The 18,394-nt window shown below is 38.3% G+C and overlaps 1 protein-coding gene and 1 long non-coding RNA gene across 14 annotated transcripts in view; one reads left to right on the forward strand and one right to left on the reverse strand.

The window, feature by feature from the left end:
• Window positions 1–15,251, reverse strand: part of LOC129534547 (uncharacterized) — a 43,281-nt gene extending 28,030 nt beyond the window's left edge. Inside the window, exons 1-2 of the long non-coding RNA XR_010134374.1 lie at window positions 14,160–15,251; window positions 2,243–2,414 (exon numbers count right to left, since the gene is read on the reverse strand). This is a non-coding gene — a long non-coding RNA (uncharacterized lncRNA). The remainder of the gene's footprint in view (window positions 1–2,242; window positions 2,415–14,159) is intronic.
• The window catches only part of EYA4 (EYA transcriptional coactivator and phosphatase 4), a 285,396-nt gene that overhangs the window by 239,327 nt on the left and 27,675 nt on the right, over window positions 1–18,394 (forward strand). The gene's annotated exons all lie outside the window — the stretch shown is intronic.

Here is an 18,394-nt window from a genome sequence, read left to right on the forward strand (position 1 = left end):
TCCCATACACAAAGTCAGCAATAGATGATGGTCTCATGCCTCACCTGCCTTTCTCTCTTGCTATTGTTTTTATTTTCTCTTTTATTTACTTATTTATTTCATTATTATTATTATTATTATTATTATTATTATTTTGAGACAAAGTCTCACTCTGTCCCCCAGGCTGGAGTGCAGTGACATGATCTTGGCTCACTCCAACCTCTGCCTCCCGTGCTCAAATGATCCACCTGCCTCAGCCTCTCAAGTAGCTGGGATCACAGGCGCCTGCCACCATGCCTGGCTAATTTTTGTATTTTTAGTAGAGACGGCGTTTCACCATGTTGGCCAGGCTGGTCTCGAACTCCTGACCTCAAGTGATCTGCCTGCCCCTCGGCCTCCAAAGTGCTGGGATTACAGGTGTGAGCCACCACGCCCAGCAGTTATTTTTATAGTTAGCTTCTTATAACATCATTATTACAAACCTCTGTGAGTGCTTCTCCGAAGACTGATGCAACTCTGAAAGGCTTTTTGGCTAGAAACACAGCTGTTTAGGCAATAACTGTTTAAGTCTTAGACTCTGTAGGGCTCATAATCAAACTAAAGCCAACTCAGAACATGTTGGCTTACTGTCAGTTACTATACTCAAAGTTGTATCTTTGGTTCCTTTACATGTCACGCTTACAGAAATGTCTTCCTATGTCTTCATAGCATTCCATTATTTTATAATATCTCATGCTCATGCAGTTTTTAGCTTTGTCTATATTAAGCTATATTAAGCTTTATCTTCTGACAAGTAATGATAAAATTGCGTTGAAGTCTAGTCTTCCTAAATTACACTTTGGGTGAATCTGCATTGTCATTTGGTTTTAGTATAGGTAATGGATATTTCTAAACAGATGTGAAGGTAATAATTTTGTTTAACAACCATTTACAAGAAGTGTTAGCCCCTTTATCACAAAAGTAAAGTAAATTACACAGAAATTTGGAGTACACACTCAATAGCCTACTACTGATTAAGTGTGCAATATAAAAAGTTTCCAGACTATAATCTGAAGAATTTATTCTAAGTAGTATTGGCTTATCAGAAGTACACAGTAAATCCTGTTGAGCTGATTGCAATATTTTTGTGCAGCTAAGTTTCATATTAGGTAAGTGTTTAAAATAAACAATCTAATAAGCAGACTGGCCCAAATAAAGATCCCTTCAAAATAGTCACCATGAGGGGTTACACCTAAATATCCATGTTGCCCCCATTGTGCCAAATCAGTGGTAGAACTCATCTTTTGGAATTATCATTAGCCTTTTAACATATTTCCTGGCTTCACATCTTTATCCATTTGTGGTCATTTTGATCTTTAAAAATAGAAAGATCATTCGGACCCAAGGCAGTGAATAAGGAGCATGGTAAAACTGTCACTGTATATATTTGTTTTATTTTTGTCAAAAATACCATAGAGTAATGAAGCTGCCTTTCTCAATTTACTCATAAACTGGCTTTAAGAGCAATTCCAAAAGCAAAGTTCAACTTCTCTCAGCACTGCTGCGTCATGGAAATAAACCTGTCAGCTCCCAGGATGTCGACGGGACATGCAGCACTCATTTCAACACACAGGTTTTATTTTTCCAAAGTATTTCCCTAAAAGGTTTTTTTTCAAATTCAAAATAGAGACTCTCTATGCATCCTCTGTGCTTCTAGAAGGTTAAAACCAAAAGAAGGAGAATACCAAAAGGGTGGGGCAAAGCGAGGGGAAGAAGGAAACTAACCATTATGGAAGGCTCATGATGCGCCAGGCAGGAAGCATCCCACAGGATGAAGGGGTAGGCTGTTCTCTCAAAGCTATAGATGAGGAAACATATCCAGAGAAGTAATAAAAATGTGTCCACAGCCACACAACCAGTCAGTGGCAGAGACGAGTCCTGGGGCCCCAGATTCTTTGACCCCGAAGCCATGTTCTTTCTGCCATAGCACATCGCATGGCCTGGACAGTTAATATACCAGGAATGCAATAGAAAAGTAATATTTCCAAACAGGAGTAAAGACAATTAGTGAGGTACTGCATAGGCAGTTGGGTGAGTTCTCTTTTAAGTTGTAATTTTAATGATCTTCTCTCAGACACTTGGAATGTGTTTTCATCAAGAGGTAAAACTTAAGAAATATTCCATGAAATAGAATATGGCAGACAATAATCAGTATCTGCTGGTGGGGCGGAATACAGAAAGAATCAGAGGCACTATTGGAAGGGGATAAGAAAGATAAACTTACACTTATAGGATACCTGTCCTGTGGTTCAGCCGATGTTTGACATTTTAGAAGCAATAGGGTGGTGGTGAAAGGCAAAAGCTTTTGAGTCAGATAAACTTAAGTTCGAAAATCGAGTTCTGATGCCTACAGCATTCTGACTCTGGCAAATTACTTAAATCTTCAGTTTCAAAATCTGTAAAATGGGAATAACACCGTCTGTTAGATTGACCACACTGAATAATGTTTTTACTCAGAGCAATTTAAGAAAACTAAAGTAAAAGTGTTTTTAGGCTATATTTTTTTTAATAAAAACAAAAACATCCTTGTCGAATTCCATGAAAAACAACTTATATTGCCTTATTTATTGAATTATTACATAGATTTCTCTAAAAGTTGTTTTATCATTGACAATTTACTTAATGTAATTCAGAAAATCGGCACTGCCTTTTAGCCAGTAATAAATAATATCTTGGCATGTTGAGAAGTAGCTAAATAAGGCCCATCTTATGAAGCTGTGGACCACAGACACCTCAGGGTTCACAGCAGATGGAACAGAGATGACGTTGGGTAGCTTCAGCTTCACCACAAACCATAACTGAAAAATGGTAAACTAGAGCCCCTCAGACAGACTGCATTCATTTAACAAATAGTTAGTAATATCAATAGACATGCTTCTTGCTCTCATGGAGCTTACAAACCAAACAAAAAACAAAACAAAACAAAAAAACACATTTCAGGTATTGGTAACTTCTGTGAAGAAAATAAAACTAGGTCGTATAATGAGTGACTGGGGTATGTGACTGAGGAAGTGACATTGGTACTGAGAGGAGCTAGCCCTACAAATTAAGAGAGTGGGAGAATTGGAAAGAGCATTCCAGCAGTGGGTGCTGATCTTCCAGTGTTCCAGGAATATGAAGTCTAGTGTGGCTGGAAGGTTGTAAACAAGAGAAAGAATAGTACAAGGTAAAGGGAAGGAGGTGGAACAAGTTGGCAAAATAGAAACCTCCACTGATTGTCCTCCCTGCAGCAGCACCAAATTGAATAAGTATTCACACAACCCAACCACCTTCATAAGAACCAAAAGCCAGGTGAGCAATCACACAATACCTAGTTTTAACTCATATTACTGAAGGAGGCACTGAAGAGGGTAAGAAAGACAGTCTTGACTTGCTGACACCACCACCCCACACCAGTCTTCCAGCAGCAGCTGAATGGCACAGAGAGAGAATCTGTGCACTTGGGGGAGGGAGAGCTCAGTGAGTTTAGGGTTTTGCATTGGAACTCAGTGACCTTTCACAGCAGAAAGCAACACTGGGTAGAACTTAGCCAACACCCATGGAGGGGGCATTTAGACCAGTCCTAGCTAGAGAAGAATCTTCCATCTCAGCTGTTGGAACCTGAGTTCTGGCAAATCATCACCACCATGGGATAAAGTGCTCTGGGGTCCAGGCAGTTTAGGCCACAAGGACCACAATTCCTGGACAAGTCCTGCTGCTCTGCTGGGCTTGAAGCCAGTGGACTCGGCAGACACATGACATGGTAAGACACCAGCCAGGGCAGCCAAGGGAGTGCTTGTGCTACCCCTCCCTCAGGCCCAGGCATCACAGCTCACAGTTCCAGTAGAGATGTCTTCCTTCCACTTGAGGGAGGAGAGGAAAGAGTAAAGAGGAATTTGCCTTGCAACTTGGATACTAACTTAGTCACAGAAAGAAAGGGCACCAGGCAGAGTCCTGAGGCTCCAGTTCCAGGCCCTGGTTCTGAGATAACATTTCTACACACGCCCTGAAGGAAGCTTGCTTCCTTGAAGGGAAGGATCCAATCTTGGCAAGATTCATCACCTGCTACCAAGATTCATCACTCTTGGGCCCTGAATAATCAACAGTAGTAGCAAGGCAGTACTTGCCGCAGGCCTTGGGTGAGACTCAGAGATGTGCTGGCTTTAGGTGTGACCCAGCATATTCCTAGCTGTGGTAGCTATGGAGAGGGACTCCTTTTACTTGAGAAAAGGAGAAGGAAGAATAAAGGGGACTTCCTCTTGCAGTTTAGGTACCAGCTTGGCAACAGTGGGATAGGGCACCAAGTCGGCATGTGGGGTCCCTGATTCCAGGCCATGGCTCTTGGATGGCATTTCTGCACCTGCCTTAGGTCAGAGGGGTGCCCACTGCTCTGAAGGGAGAGCCCTAGGCATGAAAGCATTCGCCACAAGCTGACTGAAGAGCCCTTGGGCATTGAATGAACATCTGTGATAGCTACACAGTACTTGCCATGGGCCTGGAGCAGTCAATAGTGGTCATGGGAGAGAATTTTCTGCTTGTGGAAAGGGTAGGGAAAAGTGGGAAGGACTTCATTTTGTGGCTTGGGTGCTAGCTCAACCACAGTAGAATAGAGCAACAGGTAGTTTCCTAATAGAGCACCAGGTAGATTCCAGATTCAGGTCCTAGCTCCTAGATGGAGCCAGGCTCTGTAGACCCACCAGGGACCAGGGGAACTTGACACCCTGAAGGGAATCATACAAACTTGGCTAGTTTTGCCACCTGCTGATTGTAGAGCCTTGAGCAAACATAGGTGGTAGCCAGGCAGTGGTTACCACAGGCTTTGAATGTGACCCAGTCCTGTGCTGGCTACAGGTCTGATCCAGCACAGTCCCAGGGTGGTGGTCACAGAGGTACTTGTGTCACCCTTCCCCCAGCTCCAGGCAGCTCAACACAAGAGAGAGACCCCATTTGTTTGGGAGAAAGTAAGGGAATAGAACAAAAGTCTCTGCCTGGTAATCCAGAGAATTCTTTGAGATCTTATCCAAGACCACGAAGAGGGCATCTCTATGAGTCTGCAAGAGCCACAGTATTACTGGGCTTGGGGTGCCCCCATTTAATGCAGATAGCCTACAGTGACCAAAAACTTAGATCACAACACCCAAGTTCCTTCAGATACCTCAAAAGCCTTCCCAAAAAGGACAGGTATAAAGAAGCCCAGACAGCAGCGACTCCAGTAAATACCTAACTCTTCAGTGTTCAGACACTGGTGGGCATCCACAATCATTAAGACTACCCAGGAAAACATGACATCACCAAACAAGGCACCAGTGATCAATCCTAGAGAGATGGAGATATGTGACCTTTCTGAGAGAGAATTCAAAATAGCTTTTTTGAGGAATCGCAACAAAATTCAAGGTAACAGAGAAGGAATTCAGAATCCTATAAAATAAATTTAACAAAGATATTGAAGTAAAAAGAATAAGCAGAAATTCTGGAATTGAAAATGTAATGGACATATTGAAGAATGCATGAGTCTCTTAACAGCAGAATTGATAAAGCAGAAGAAAGAATTAGTGAGCTTGAAGACAGGCTATTTGAAAATACACAGCCAGGGGAGACAAAAGAAAAAAGAATAAAAACGAATGAAGCGCACCTACAAGATCTAGAAAATAGCCTCAAAAGGGCAAATCTAAGAGTTATTGGCCTTAAACAGGAGATGGAGGGGTGGGGCTAGAAGGTTTATTGAAAAGGATAATAACAGAGAACTTCCCAAACCTAGAGAAAGATATCAATATCCACATGCAAGAAGGTTCTAGAACACCAATAAAATTTAACCCAAAAAAGACTACCTCAAAGCATTTGATAATCAAACCTCAAAGCCCGAGAATAAAGAAAGGATCCTAAAATCAGTGAAAGAAAAGAAATGAGGAACATACAGTGGAGCTCCAGTACATGGCAGCAGACTTTTCAGTGGAAACCTTATAGGCTAGGAGGGAGTGGCATGACATTTTTAAAGTGCTGAAGGATTAAAAAAAAAACCATATTTACCCTAGAATAGTATATCCAGTGACAATATCCTTCAAACATGAAGGAGAAATACTTTCCCAGACAAACAAAAACTGAGTGATTTCATCAACACTGGATTTATCCTACCAGAAATGCTAAAGGGAGTTCTTCAATCTGAAAGAAAGGGATGTTAATGAGCAGTAAGAACTCATCTGAAGGTAAAAAACTCACAGGTAACAATAAGTACACAGAAAAACACAGAATAGTGTAACACTGTAATTGTGGTATGTAAGCTACTCATACTTTAAGTAGAAAGACTAAAAGATGAACCAATTAAAAATAATAACTGACAACTTTTCAAGACATGGTAAAATAGGATATAAATAGAAACAACAAATAGTTAAAAAGCAGGGGAACAGAATCAAAGTGTAGAGTTTTTAATTAGTTTTCTCTTTGCTGGTTTGTTAGTTTGTTGGTTTATGCAATCAGTGTTACATTGCCATCGATTTCAATTAATGAGTTATATTATTTGCAAGCCTCATGATAACTGCAAATCAAAAACATACAACAGATACACCAAAAATACAAAGCAAGAAATTAAAACATACCAACAAATAAGTCATCTTTACTAAAAGGAAGACAAGAAGAAGGAAGAGGAAACCACAAAACAACCAGCAAACAAATAACAAAATGGCAGGAATAAGTCCTTACTTATCAGTAATAACACTGAATGTAAATGGACTAAACTCTCCAATGAAAAGACATAGAGTGGCTGAATAGATTAAAAAAAAATGAAAAAACAAAAAACCGTGACCCAACGATCTCTTGCCTACAAGAAATACACTTCACCTATAAAGACACACAGAGACTGAAAATAATGGGATGGAAAAATATATTTCCTGAAAATGAAAACTAAAAAAGAGCTAGAGTAGCTATACTTATAATCATCAAAGTGGATTTCAACACAAAAAGTAAAACAAAGAAAAACTATAAAAATTAGACAAAAGAAGGTCATCATATAATAATAAAGGAGTCAAATCAGCAACAGGATATAACAATTTTAAATGTATATGCACTCAATACTGGAGCACCCAGATATATAAAGCAAATATCATTAGTACTAAAGAGAGAGATAAACTTCAATACCATAGTCACTGGAGACTTCAGCACCTGACTTTCAACATTGGGCACATCATCCAGACACAAAATCAACGAAGAAACACTGGACTTAATCTGCACAGGCTTAGACCAAATGGACCTAATAGATATTTACAGAACATTTCATACAACAACTGCAGAATATACATTCTTCTCCTACACACATAGATCATTCTCATGATAGAACACATGTTAGGCCACAATACAAGTCTTTAAAAATTAAAAAAAATGAAATTATATTATGTATCTTCTCTGACCACAATGGAGTAAAATTAGAAATCAATAATGAGGAATTTTGGAAACTGTGCAAGCACATGCAAACTAAACAATAACTCCTGAATGACCAATGGGTCAATGAAAAAATTAAGAAGGAAATTAAAAATTTCTTGAAAGAAAAAAGTGATAATGGAAACACAAAATACTAAACCCTATGGAATACAGTGAAAGCAGCACTAAGAGGAAAGTTTATAGCTATAATTGTATGCATCAAAAAAAGAAAAACTTCAAATAAACCACCTAATGATGCATCTTAAAGAACTAGAAAAGGCCGGGCGCGGTGGCTCACGCCTGTAATCCCAGCACTTTGGGAGGCCGAGGCGGGTGGATCACGAGGTCAGGAGATCGAGACCATCCTGGCTAACACGGTGAAACCCCGTCTCTACTAAAAATACAAAAAAATTAGCCGGGCGTGGTAGTGGGCGCCTGTAGTCCCAGCTACTCGGGAGGCTGAGGCAGGAGAATGGCGTGAACCCGGGAGGTGGAGCTTGCAGTGAGCCGAGATCGCACCACTGCACTCCAGCCTGGGCGACAAAGCAAGACTCCGTCTCAAAAAAAAAAAAAGAACTAGAAAAGATCAGAGAATAAATGAACTTGAAATGAAAAAAATACAAAAGATCAACAAAATTAAAAGTTGGTTTTTTGAAAAGATAAACAAAATAGACAAATCTTTAACCAGCCTAGCTAACAAAAAAGAAGAGAAGACTCAAATAAGTAAAACCAGAAATGAAAAAGGAGACATTACAACTATACTTCAGAAATTCCAAGTATTCTTAGAGGCTACTGTGAGAAACTACATGCCAATAAACTGGAAAATCTAGATGAAATGGACCAACAACTAGACATATAAAGCTGTCAAGATTGAATCGTGAAGAAGTCCAAAACGTGAACACACCAATAACAAGTAGAGATGGAAGCTGCAATAAAAAGTACCCCAGCAGGCCCGGCGCAGTGGGTTATGCCTGTAATCCCAGCACTTTGGGAGGCCGAGGTGGGCAGATCACGAGGTCAGGAGATCAAGACCATCCTAGCTAACATGGTGAAACCCCGTCTCTACTAAAAAATACAAAAAATTAGCCAGGCATGGTGGCGGGTGCTTGTAGTTCCAGCTACTCGGGAGGCTGAGGCAGGAGAAGGGCGTGAACCTGGGTGGCAGAGCTTGCAGTGAGCCGAGTTAGCACCACAGCACTGCAGCCTGGGGGACAGAGTGAAACTCCGTCTCAAAAAAAAAAAAAAAAAAAAAAAAGGAAGAAGAAAAGAAAGCCTGGGACCCTATGACTTTACTGCTGAATTTTTCCAGACATTTAAGGAATAGCTAATAGCAACCCTGCCCAAACTATTCCAGAAAACAGAGGAAGGAATATTTCCAAACTCATTCTACAGGGCTATTGTTACTCTGATACCAAAACCAGAAGAAGACACATTAAAGAAAGAAAGCTACAGGCCAATATCCTTGATAAATATTGATGCAAAAATCCTCAACAAAATACTAGCAAACTGAATTCAACAACACATTGAAAAGATAATTCATCATGACCCAAGTGGGCTTTACCCCAGGGATGCAAGGATGGTTCAACATATGCAAATCAATCAATGTGATACATCATACCAACAGAATGAAACACATAAAGATTATTTCATCTGATGCTGAAAAGTATTTGATAAAATTCAACATCCTTTGCTGATAAAAAAAAATCTTCAAAAAACTGGGTATGAAAGGACAATACCTCAACACAATAAAAGCCATATATGACAGACCTGCAGCTGATATCACACAGAAGGGGGAAAAATTGAAAACCGTTCCTCTAAGATCTGGAACAGAACAAAGATGCCCACTGTCACCACTGTTATTCAGCATAGTACTGGAAGTCCTAGTTAGAGCAGTTAGACAGTAGAAAGAAATAAATGGCATCCAATTTGGAAAGGAAGAAGTCAAATTCGCCTTATTTGTAGATGATATAATCTTATTTTTAGAAAAGCTTAAAGATTCCATCAAAAAACTATCAGAGCTGATAAAATCAGTAAAGTTGCAGGATACAGAATCAACATACAAAAATCAGAAGCATTTTTATATGTCAGCTGTGAACAATCTGAATAAGAAATAAAAAAGTAATGCTATTTATAATAGCTACATATAAAATAAAATTCCTAGGAATTAACCAAAGAAGTGAAAGATCTCTACAATGAAAACTGTAAAACGTTGATGGCATAAATTGAAGAGGACACAGAAAAAATGGAAAGAGATTCCATGTTCATGGACTAGAAGAATCAATATTGTTAAAATGTCCGTTTTACCTGAAGCAATCTATCAATTCAATGCAATCACTATCAAAATACTACTGACATTCTTCACAGAAAAAAAAATCCTAAAATTTATATGGAAACACAGAAGACCCAGAATAGCCAAAGCTACCCTGAGCAAAAGGAGTAAAACTGGAAAAATCACATTACCTGACTTCAAATTATAACACAAAGTGATAGTAACAAAAACAACATGGTACTGTCATAAAAACAGACATATAAAGCAATGAAAAGAATAGAGTACTTAGAAACAAATTCATACATTTACAGTGAAATCATTTTTTACAAAGATGCCAAGCACATACATTGGGGAGAGAACAGTCTCTTCAATAAATGGTGCTGGGATAATGGAGATCCACGTGAAGAAGAACGAAACTAGACCCCTATCTCTTGCCACATATAAAAATCAAATCAAAATGGACTAAAGACTTAAATGTAAGATCTCAAACTATAAAACTACTACAATAAAACATTGGGGACACTCTCCAGGACATTGGACTAGGGAAAGATTTCTTGAGCAGTACCCCACAAGCACAGGCAACCAAGCAAAAATGGATAAATGGGAGCCATCAAGTTAAAAAGCTTCTGCACAGCAAAGAACACAGTCAACAAATCAGGTTAAAAAGCTTCTGCACAGCAAAGAACACAGTCAACAAAGTGAAGAGATAATCCACAGAATAGGAGAAAATATTTGTAAACTATCCATTGTACAAGGGATTAATAAGCAGAACATACCAGGAGCTCAACTCAATAGGAAAATATTTAATAATCTGAATAAAAACCGGTCAAGAAATTTGAATAGATATTTCTCAGAAGACATACACATGGCAAACAGGTACATGAAAAGGTGTTCCCATTATTGATCATCAGAGAAACTCAAAACTACAATGAGATATCATCTTACGACACTTAAAATGGTTTATATCCAAAAGACAGGCAATGCCAATGAGGATGTACAGAAAAGGGAACCCTCATACACTGTTTGTGGGAATGTAAATTAGTACCACCACTATGGAGAACAGTTTGGAGGTTCCTCAAAAACCAAAAATAGAACTACCATGTGATCCAGCAATCTCATTGCTAGGTATATACCCGACAGAAAGGAAATCAGTATATCAAAGAGGTATTTGCACTCCTATGTTTATTTCAGCACTTTTCACAATAGCCAAGATTTGGAAGCTACCTAGGTGTCCATCAACAGATGAATGGTAAAGAAAATGTGGTACATATACACAGTGGAGTACTATTCAGCCATAAAAAATGAGATCCTGTCATTTTTAGCAACATGGATGGAACTGGAGCTCTTTAAGTGAAATAAGCCAGGCACAAGGTGACAAACTTTACATATTCTTACTTATTTGGAAGCTAAAAATCGAACTAATGGTGACAGAGTAGAACGATGGTTACTAGAGGTTGGGAAGGGTAGTCGTTGAGGGGTGCAGTTAGTGGGAATGGTTAATGGGTACAAAAATATAGTTAGAATGAATAACATCTAGTATTTGATAGCACAACAGGGTGACTGTAGTCAACAATAATTTATTGTACATTTTAAAATAACTAAGAGAGTCCAGGCACAGTAGCTCAGGCCTGTAATCCTAACACTTTGGGAGGTGACGCAGGAGAATCACTTGAGGCCAGGAGTTGGAGATTAGCCTGGGCAACATAGTGAGACCCTGCCTCTACAAAAAAAAAAAAAAAAGTGTTTTTTTTTTAATTAGCTGGGCATGGTGGTGCATGCCTGTATTCTCAGCTACTCAGGAAGCTGATGTTGGAGGATCATTTGAGCTCAGAGATTGAGGCTGCAGTGAGCCATGTTCACACCACCGCAGTCCAGCCCAGGTGTCAGAGTAAAAAATAAATAAATAAAATTATAAAATAAATAAAAGGGTTTAATTGGATTGTCTGTAACACAACAAAATGATAAACACTTGAGGTGATGGATACCCCATTTACCCTGATGTGATTATTATGCATTGTATACCTGTATCAAAATATCTCATGACGCCAGGTGCGGTAGCTCACACCTGTAATCCCAGCACTTTGGGAGGCCGAAATGGGCAGATCACCTGAGGTCAGGAGTTCAAGACCAGCTTGGCCAACATGGCAAAACCCTGTCTCTGCTAAAAATAAAAAAATTAGCCAGGTGTGGTGGTGGGCACCTGTAATGCCAGCTACTCAGGAGGCTGAGGCAGGAGAATTGCCTGAACCCCAGAGGCAGAGGTTGCAGTGAGCTGAGATGGCTCCACTGCATTCCAGCCTGGGCAACAGAGTGAGACTCTGTCTCAAAAAAAAGAAAAAAATCTCATGTATCCCATGTGTATATACACCTACTATGTACCCACAAAAATAAAAAATAAATACTACAGAGATATATTTATTTATTTATAAATATAAAGAAATATATTCATTTATTTATTTATAAATATAAAGAAATATATTCATTTATTTATAAATATAAAGAAATATATTCATTTATTTATAAATATAAAGAAATATATTCATTTATTTATAAATATAAAGAAATATATTCATTTATTTATAAATATAAAGAAATATATTCATTTATTTATAAATATAAAGAAATATATTCATTTATTTATAAATATAAAGAAATATATTCATTTATTTATAAATATAAAGAAATATATTCATTTATTTATAAATAAATATAAAGAAATATATTCATTTATTTATAAATAAATATAAAGAAATATATTCATTTATTTATAAATAAATATAAAGAAATATATTCATTTATTTATAAATAAATATAAAGAAATATATTCATTTATTTATAAATATAAAGAAATATATTCATTTATTTATAAATAAATATAAAGAAATATATTCATTTATTTATAAATATAAAGAAATATATTCATTTATTTATAAATAAATATAAAGAAATATATTCATTTATTTATAAATAAATATAAAGAAATATATTCATTTATTTATAAATAAATATAAAGAAATATATTCATTTATTTATAAATAAATATAAATACATTTATTTATAAATAAATATAAAGAAATATATTCATTTATTTATAAATAAATATAAAGAAATATATTCATTTATTTATAAATAAATATAAAGAAATATATTCATTTATTTATAAGAAGAGAGAGGTAGGCAAGGGCTGGACCAGGCAAGGACTCTTCATTATGGTAAGGTGTTTGGGTTTTTTCTGGTTGCAGTGAGAAGCTGTTGGGGAGTTTTAGGTTTATTATTGTCTGCTATGCAGAGAGTAGAATTTAGAGGAATAAGAGTGGACACAAGCTGACCACTTAGGAGACACTATGCAGTAAGAATGACCATGCCTTAGATAGGAACAGTGCTTCTGAAACTTGAGTGTGTGTCACAATAACCTGCAGGGCCTGTTAAGCACAGATTGCTGCGTTACAACCCAGAGTTTCTGATTCAGGAGGTTTGGGGTGGGACCATAGGTTTTGCATTTGGAACAAATTTCCAGATAAAGCTGATAGTCCTGGGCTGCATTTTGAGAACCACTAGAGTGGAGTATTTCCCAGACTTTTTTTCCTTGAGCAAACTAATGAACATGTTAATTAATAGTCTTTGAGAAAAGGCCATGGTCAAATAGATTTAGGGAATGCTTACATTTTATAGCCATTCAATGCATGTTATCATATTAAAGGTCATGAGATGTTTAAAAGAATCCTCTATAACTAAGTTTAATCTCTCAGTTCCCTAATGTCATCAGTAATAACCTTGAGGACTGACTGAAATAAGGTCATTCTGATGATTAGTTAAGTCAGGACTTTGCATTGCTAATAACAAAAGTGACCAGAGCCATTATTTCTGGGAGGGGGGAAAAGACCTTTGTAGTGTTAAGATTGTCTAAGCTTGACAATCTTATGGGTCCTTAAAATTATTATGGGTCCTTAATTCTTTTCATTTCTTAGATCAGTCTTATTTCCACAATATGCATTTTAGAGTGTAACATTTTGGTATAGCATAGTGATTTTTTTGATTATTTTAGCCAGAGATTCCTCTACACACATATGACTGAGAGCATCACTGTATAGAACATCTAAGGGCAGAACTTCTCTAGGTAAAATGTACAGATGGGGGACTGGAGAGATCCCATTTCCCCTACATGACCACCCTTCCCCATCATTCTTGGTCACCATGAAAGGTGTTCCTGAATCCTGGAGCTTGCTCAGAATACAGCCTGGAAGGCAGTCGACTAGCTGAAGGAGCACTGAACTAAAAGTCAGAAGGACCTCCTGTGCCTGGCTGTGCCTAAGGGCAAACTGTTTGACCTCTGAGCCTGTTTCATCTGAAAATGGTTATAATTCATTTCCTTCCAGGGGTTACGGGGTGGCTTAAATGAGATAATGTACATATATAAAAATGACACTACACGGTGAAAACTATCATCTACCTCCTAGGTTAGAGAAAATTCATAAAAATATACCTTCTTTCTCCAAAATGAGAAATAACTAAAGGCAGATGTTTTCAGACCTGCAAGGTCAATGTTCACTCCTGCACCATGTGAAGTGGCACTGCAGTGGCCTCAAGTATAGTGAGCTGGGAGCTGCACCTATGAAGACCAGAGATGTCAATCATATCCTGAAATTACCATACCTACCTGCATATCTACCTGTCTTTCTTCCTCTCCCCGCACCCATAATTAGTGGGCAATACTGAGTATCATTTTTTTACTGGTTACTGTGCGCCTGGCCCTTGGCTGAGTGTCCTGTGAAATGCATTCTCTCATTAGCTTTTCCCATCACCCTGTGTGATTGATTGGTACTACCATACATAGCTCATAAGTGGCAAGATCAGTGAAATCCGTATCTCTTTGGCAGGTTTCTTAATCTCTATATTCTTTGGTCTCGTGTTCTTTCCCCACAACCTGTAAAAATAAAATGTGTGGACCACAATAATGTAGGAATGACCTTTTACCCATAAATTGTCCCAACTAACTTTTGTGTTTTAATTAAAAAAAAAAAACTTTTGGAAAATTCTACTTCCATTTATAAATTAAATTATGTGAATTTCCCAAGCATCTTCCTAATGGGTTATCACTTTTTGACCCTGTTCAATTGTCAACACTGTCTTTTCTAAGCAGAACTATTCCTGGACATTTCTGACGATGGTGAATGAGGAACCTTGCTATCTGAGCCCTGCTGCTGTGAGGCTGGTGATGGGTTTTGCAGCTGAGCACCAATTGCAATCTACAGTGTCTGTGCTGCAAAACTCTAAAATAGGAGCTTGTAAATTCGACAGGATGTAGACCAGGAATCATCCATCATGTTAGAGTTTATTTCTATTCCCTGATTGTGTATATCATTTTACCTGATAACTTGCAGTGATTCCTTTTGTTTTCAGGGGAGGGTGAAGAAAGCTATATAAATTGTGCTTTAGGGGTTTGGTTTATCTTGGATCATTAATGTATCATGTGCTATGAAGCTATGATACTCTAAAGTTATTCCACAGTAAGGACACAGAGGAAATAGCCCAAGTCAGGGGAAAAAGTGAAGGAACTGCAGGAAAAGTGAATGGTTGCCTGATAATGTGAAACTCAGATTCAGGTTACCCAAACTGCTTGCTTATTTTAGACGACATCTCATATTAACAGCAGTGTTGGCGAAATAATATGTTCATCAGAATTAATCAATTGATTGCTTGTATATTGAACAGTCTACACACATTTGTGCAGAAAAATACTTCTAACATAGCATTTGGCTGGATTTTAAATGACAGGCTAGTCATGAAGATAAATGCTGATGTTTGTGCATTTGGACTAAAGAAAACCAACATGGTTTAATAGAAAGTAATAGAATTAATCAAGTGTTAGAACCATGGATCTGAGGCAATCCTAATGGCAGTGCTAACAAACACCATATGCTTAGAGGGCTCTGGCTTTGGAGGGAGAATGACCCCAAGTTCAAATTCTACCTCTCCCTCCTAGTACCCATGTGACCTTGAGTAGTTTAGTTTATTTAGCATTTATGAGCCTCAGTTGTCTTGTATATAAAATGAGGAGAATAATAAAAGTTGTAATTTGATTCTGAGGGTTAAATGAGTTAATGCATTAAAACTCACCACAGAATAAATACTCAGTAAGCATAACCTATTTATTTAGTTTCAAGGAAACCTGGAATACAGGAAACTGAATTTTTCTAAGGAAATTTGCATTTTATATTTGTATCTGTTATTTTACCTCATAATATGGTATCTGTTATTTTACCTCATAATATGAGTCAGTCAGCGTTGCAGAGAAGTAGCACTATGCCAGGGTGACTAGAGAGTGGTTTTGGTATATATTATATAAAAGGAATGATTACAGAATTTGCAAGACTCAAAAAATGCATAATGTTTTTACTGGTAGCTTATAGTAAGTTTGATTGTGTGTGCATGTGTATGTATATAGTGTGTACATAAATATCATACATATGCATGTGAAAATAAAGCCAAATCAAAGACAGTGACATATCTCGAACTCTTCCCTAGGGAATTGGGAAATCATTGCTACCTATTGTCTCCCCTTTCAGAGCTTCATGTTGAGTATATGTTTGAGAATTTCTTTTAAAAATTAAATGGAATGGCTCTGCGTGATCTCATGAATAGCCAAATATATTACTTTTATTTAAGCCCATCTTTACCAAGTAATTGCTGGAATTATGTTAGAAAAGGGGAAAGATCTTGAAAGGACATCACATTGATTAACTTGAAGCTAATATACCAGAGAGATAATGGTAACTAATCTCTTAGAAACACATAGAGCAGCCTTCTGTAACCTGCCCTGAAGTTTTCAGTTCCTTTGATCTCAGTTGATGATCATTTAATCTCATATCTTGAGAAGGTGGGGGATTAGAACATTAACTTACCTTAAGTATTCTTTAACCATCATCAACCCTCTCCTAGGCATTTCCTCCTGTAGCCATCTCCTAACGTGTCAATCACCTTTCTCTTGGAGTCCTGAGGAGCCTCCTGAGGTGTGTGTATTTGTCACCTCTGCTCTGCCACTTTTCTCTGGGCCCTGTGCTTTCTAGCCCATCCTCCCACAGTCATTCTCACCAACATGGTATTTTTCTTTCCATCCAAGTACCATGTTACACTGTTGCCATGTACTACCACTGTAATTCCCCCCTTGAAGTACATTTATTCTGTTATTAGTTTGATACATTTGGATTCCCTTCTGACTGAAACTGTAGAAGCCTCTAGTGGTAAGTTGTGTGATGATCCCCTTCATCACACAATTTAAGCTTGACAACATTAACTACTGTTCAACTGCAAATATGTTGCTTACACTGAACACTTGAATTGTGAACAAAATCTTTTAATTCAAAGTGTGCTAGCTTTTCACCTTTACCAGCTCCCCAGCAGGTAATTGGCTACATTACTAAGAAAAAGACACCAGCAGACATTTGGTCCTTGAAGTTAAGTCCACAGAAGGATCTTTATGGAGGTGAAGGGTGGAAAAGGCACTCTTCCTCATAAGCAACTCTAGAGAAGTCTAGTTCCTGAGAAATTATACTAAGCCACAGTTCTACTCAGTGATCACGCTGGCTCAAGTCCAACCGTCCTGTGGAAGCACCACAGACTTAACTCTTGGAAAGCCAGAAGGTCATGCCAGCTCTGATTTTTCTTAACTATCCCAGTCTCTCATTATAATAGCTTATAGACCAGTATTTATTCAAAAGTAACATGTATATGAATCACCTGATAATCTTGTTAAACTACCTGGCAAACTAGATCTGGGGAAGGGTCTACAAGTGTGCATTTCTAACAGTTCCCAGATGATGCCAATGGTGCTGGTCTGTGAACCACACTTTGAGTAGCAAGACTGTCATCTGCTGACTCTCAATTTCGTTTGTACATTGGACTCACTGCAGAGCTTTAACATGACTGATGCGTGGACCCACCTCAGATAATCCGATTTAGTTGGTATGGGGTGTGGCCCGAGCAACAGGCATTGTGAAAGCTCCACAGGTGTTCCCCATGCATGGTGGAGTCTGAGAACTCCTGTCTTATATGTCATCCTCCCAGCTTGCAGTCCTCCTTATGTACCACTATAACCCTACTTTTCCATAACGCCTCTCTATCCTTTCCCCATTATTTCTCCATCAGAAAACCCCACTGACTGCCTGTACCTCAGCAGCTGAATGTGGCCACAGATCTCAAGTGGGTGCAAGCACTCTTGGGGTCATGAACTCTTCCTGTTGCAGGTTTTGAAGAGCTGAAGGGAGAGCAAGCATATCTCTCCCAATTCTGTACAAACCTCCTCAATTACCAGGGGGAAAAAAGCAAACAAATGAATTCTGTCATCTTTGCACCACCAAATCCGTGCCTCCTACATCTGTAGCCATAGATGTCTCTTGCACCTCTCTTGCACCCTGGTTCCGTGCTCCCTCACCTACCCAAAGAATCGACTCCTGAAAGGACTTCTTTCGCTAAGCCACCAGTTTCTCACTCTCCTAGATTCTTCCCATCACCATTGTATCTGCTGTCACATTCCTGTCATTAGAAGAGCTTCTTGAGCCCATTTTCCCCTCTGGTGACTGCTCTCTTTCTCTGCTCTTTCCAGCTTTGCCATAACATGACACTTGCCAAGTCTGAGGAGCCACCTTGTTGCCAAATCAAGTGTTCCTTCTTGGCTTATCTTGCTGGGGCCTCTCACGTACATTCAGTGGAGCACTCTTG

The sequence above is a fragment of the Gorilla gorilla genome, chromosome 5, assembly GCF_029281585.2.
Source record: "Gorilla gorilla gorilla isolate KB3781 chromosome 5, NHGRI_mGorGor1-v2.1_pri, whole genome shotgun sequence".
NCBI classification, from domain to species: domain Eukaryota; kingdom Metazoa; phylum Chordata; class Mammalia; order Primates; family Hominidae; genus Gorilla; species Gorilla gorilla.